The sequence below is a fragment of the Chrysochloris asiatica genome, unplaced genomic scaffold, assembly GCF_000296735.1.
Source record: "Chrysochloris asiatica unplaced genomic scaffold, ChrAsi1.0 scaffold00052, whole genome shotgun sequence".
Lineage (NCBI taxonomy): Eukaryota > Metazoa > Chordata > Mammalia > Afrosoricida > Chrysochloridae > Chrysochloris > Chrysochloris asiatica.
In genome coordinates this window covers 13532755-13537221 of record NW_006408570.1, presented here as the reverse complement: position 1 = coordinate 13537221, position 4467 = coordinate 13532755, and positions in this window count along the sequence as shown.

Genomic DNA, 4467 nt, shown 5'->3' with positions numbered 1-4467 from the left:
TGATGGTACATGGAGGGGATTATACTCATTGTAATGAACCAAGGTGTATGATTTGTTGAATGTAAAACTGATGATATGCCCTGTAAACTTCCACTGAATCCACAATAAAAAACCTTAAATTAAAAAAAAAAAAAAAAGATCTTACCAGATATCTCTGAGAAAATGGGGAAAGACAGGAGAAAGTGCTGGAAGACAGTGGCACTTTCTGGTGTGACTTGACAATGTGGTTGAACCTCAAGCCATCCTCCCACATCTGGGGACCCGCATAAAAACGAAATTAATAAAGCAAGAGGGCACAGAGAAACTAGGGAGTTTCAGCTGGCACCCCAGGCTGTTTCCTTAGTGAAACAGTAACTGGACTACAACCTCTGCTAAAAAAGCTAGTCAAATATCACCTGCCTGGGCTGTAGTTTTCTCCTCAGAATTAACTGACATTCTTAGCTATATACACATACCACTGTGACTCTGACCTGGGTGTTTGATGCTTGAGCCAGACTTATGGCCTGGGTTAAGTGGACCCCTGGAGCCTGAACTTCTGGATGGAACCTGGTCCAAGAACCCCCAATCCAGAGAGCATCAGGGCAGCCATATTGCCTCAGGCCCTGTGGCTCAGCTGGGGACTCAGTTCCTGGGGCTCCAATAGGTCCCTGGATCCTCTTGTCTCCTCCCTTGGACTACTCTGGGCAGTATCAGGGGCAGCCCAGACTTTGTCATCAGCTGCATGCAGCATCTGGAGTGGAGGCAGGCCTGTCAGGTTCAGTGAGGTGGGGGTTTTGCTCCTGGGGAGTGGCCCTTTTCTGTGATTCAGACCTTGAGAATTTGGGAACCCTGCTTGGCTCTGCCTTAAGTCGGGCTCTGAGGGCCCTCATCAGCTCAGAGCTAATGCATGTGGGTTTCTTAACTCCCTCCCACCACCACCGTTCTCCTCAGTGGGTTCCTTTTGTTGTTACTAAATCCCCTCGAATCACCCTTTCCAAAAGCCAGCAGATCCAAGTGGAATTCAACACCCAAACACTCACACAAAGGCTAGGATTAATAGCTGGCTTTGTCTGGGCACAGATGTGCAGCAGCTTGGAAGGGGGGGATATTTTTTCTGCCACTTGAGTCAACACGGGGCTGGCCCCACAGTTGGGGGAGGAGCTGCTGCATGGATGCCCCCTCCAGAGCACTGTGCCCAGTTCCTCTGAGCTGCTGTATTCTTGGGGGTCTGACCCCACCAAGGAGAAGATGGAGTCCACAAAAGTCCTCTCAGGCTGGAAGGCCTCTCAGCCTCCTTCCCTCCCCCTCCTGACAAGTCACACTTGGCCAACCAGCACTCCCAGCTTTCTGGGCTCACTCCCCATGCTTCTGGAGCCTGAGCTTTCAAACAGACCTCAGCAATCCTCAAAAGAAGCCCATGATCTGAGCAAACACACTGAGGCACTGACAGAAGGTCCAAGGGCAGGCAGACTGGGAAGGCTTCCCGGAGGAGGAGGCAAGGGCTTAACCTGAGCTCCAAAGAATGAGCAAAGCTTAGTTAGGTGGGGGAGGGTGACAGGACAGGACAGCATCCTAGTCAGGAAACTTTGGGAGGGATCAGTGTGGGGCAGGAAAGATTGGATTTATAGACCTGAAAAGGATTTGAATCTTTTCTGATGGTACTGTTACTACTGTTGTTAGTTCGGACTCATAGCGACCCTTTGTACAACAGAACAAAACATCGCCCAGTCCTGCACCATTCTCACAATCGCTGCTACACTTGATCCCGCCATTGTTGCTGCCACTGTGCCGGTCCATCTCATTGGGGGATCTTCCTCTTTTCACTGTTCCTCCACTTTACTAAGCTTTTCCAGGGACTGGTCCCTCCAGATAACATGTCCAAAGTATGAGAGACAAAGTCTGGCCATCTTGGTTTCTCAGGAGTATTCTGTCTGGACTTCTTCTAACACAGATTTGTTTGTTCTTCTGGCAGTCCATGGACCTTTAATATTCTTCTCCAACACCATAATTCAAATGCATCAATTCTACTATGGTCTTCCTTATTCATTACTCAATGTTCACATGCATATGAAGCTACTGAAAATATCATGGTTTGAATCAGGCACACTTTAGCCCTTAAATTGACATCTTTGCCCTTGAACACTTTAAAGAGGTCTTGTGCAGCAGATTTGCCTAATGAAATCTGTTGTTTGACTTCCTGGTGGCAATAGGGAGCTACTGAAGGTTATGGAGCAGAGTAGGGGCCAGAGGAACATAATAGGATATAAGGAAATCTATTCTGTTGTTGAGTTTGGAACAGGCTGGTGGAGAGGGTAGCCAAGGAAACAAAAAAAAAAAAAAGCCGTAAGGCAGAGCTGATTCCCATCCAGTACCTTCTGCCTCCAACAGAATCCTTTTTCTGAGCAATCCGTGTTATAGCTCACTAGCACGATTGTTGTTGTTGTTAAGTGCCATTGAATTGGTTCTTATTCATAGGGACCCTGGCTAGGGTTTTGGAGGCTATATAACTTTGTGGGAACTGGCAGCTCATCTTTCTCCTTTGGAGCAGCTGGTGGGCTAGAATAGCTGACCTTGTAGTTTGCAGTCCGGTGCTTGTAGTACAGAGCCACCATGCTCCCCCACAACATGATTGTAAATTTGGTATTTGATACTTAGGAGCAGGACTATCATGTTTCCCTATTGTTCTAATCAGCTTCCAATCAGAGAGCTGGTTGGAAACATACATATGTCAGTCAGATTTAAGGAGGGAAGTGCTTCCCCCTCCCTAGATGATACAGGTTTCTGTGGTACCCAGCCCATCTGGTCTTTGAGGTGATTTCCAACCAAGACAGGAGTTTATAGGTTAGGAACAAGGACATACATGAATCTGTGAAATCACTTCAGAGGGTGATACAGCATGCGCTGGCTGGACAAGAGGTGGCCTGGGAGAGCTCTGAGGAGGTGGCATTGAGCTAAGATTCGGAGGATGAGAAGGAGTGGGACATATTAGATGGAACCTATGTCATCTCTAGGAGTCCTGGTGTGGCGCTGTGGGCTAATGTGTCAGACTGCAAAGTCAGTCGTTTGAATTGCAAGGTCAGTGGTTCAAGCTTGGAAACCCTTTACAGGGTCACTATGAGTAGGTAGGCTTTGGCTCTGGCTCAATGGCACTTAACAACAACAACAACAACAATAACAAGTCATCTCTGGTGTTTGACCTTTTAGGGTTGATATAATACAAAGGTATTTGTATTACATATGCATATAATACAAAGGTAGGGAAAGGGAACTAGCAGTGATTGCAAATATCCTCAGGGAAGACTTTGCTTAGAGTGTGACTAGGATCAGTGTGGTTAGTGAAGTTTTGAGGCACAAAGTGAGGAACCTGAAGGAAATGAGAAGGGAAGTTCTGTGAAAGGCTGTTGGAAGGTGGGGATGTGGTCTGGCTCATGTTTTAAGATTTCTGCTGCTCACTCCCTTCTACTTCACAACAAGGCCAGGCAGCTCCTCTCCCTCAGCCTCAGCTGGCAAACCAAAGTCCTGGGAGACAAAAGGGGGAGCCAAACACACCTCGTCAGATGAGTGGTCTAGCCTGAGAACACAAAATTTCCTCAGTTAGGAAAAGATACCTTTTCCTGTGGTACTGAGACCAGCATACAAACAGTAAGTCTGTCAGCTAATTGCCTGGATGATGCCCGAGACTCCCTCCCTCCACAATCCACCACCCCACCCTCCCACTTCTCACCCTTCCCAGCCTATGTCACCCTTGGCTGGATTATTCAGATGCCCAAGGCCAGGGCATGGCCACTAGATCTGAGGGTCTGAGAGAGTAGAGAGAGGCATAGCACCAGAGGAATCTTCTTTTCCTAGAGGCGGCCCAACTACCAGCCGCTCCACGGGAGAAAGATGAGGCAATCTGCTCCCGTAAAGATTTACAGCCTCGGAAACCCTGTTCAGGGTCGCTATGGGTCGAAATCGACTCGACGGCACTTAACAACAACAACAACAACAAGAGGCGGCCCAAGAAACAGGAAAGGGTAAGGGAGTCAAGATACTGAGCCAGGGAAAGAGAAAGAGCTTCCAGTCTGCAAACAGGAGGTCACCTTCAAATGGGGGCAGATGGAATGAAAGTATTATGAGAGATGAAGTCTCTCCATCCTGGCTTCTAAGGAGCATTCTGATTGTACTTCTTCCAACACAGATTTTCTTCTTCTTTTGGCAGTTCATAGTATTTCTAATATTCTTCTGCAATACCATAAGTTAAATGCATCAATTCTTCAATGGCCTTTCCTATTCATTGCTCAACTGTCACATGCACATGAGGCTATTAAGAATACAGGCGCATCTTAGTCCTCAGACTGACATCTTTGCTCTTCAGCACCTTAAAGAGGTCTTGTGCAGCAGATTTGCCTATTGCAAAACATTGTTTGATTTCTTGACAGCTGCTTCTATGTATGTTGATAGTTGATCCAAGCAAAATGAAGTCTTTGACAACTTCAATCTTTTCTC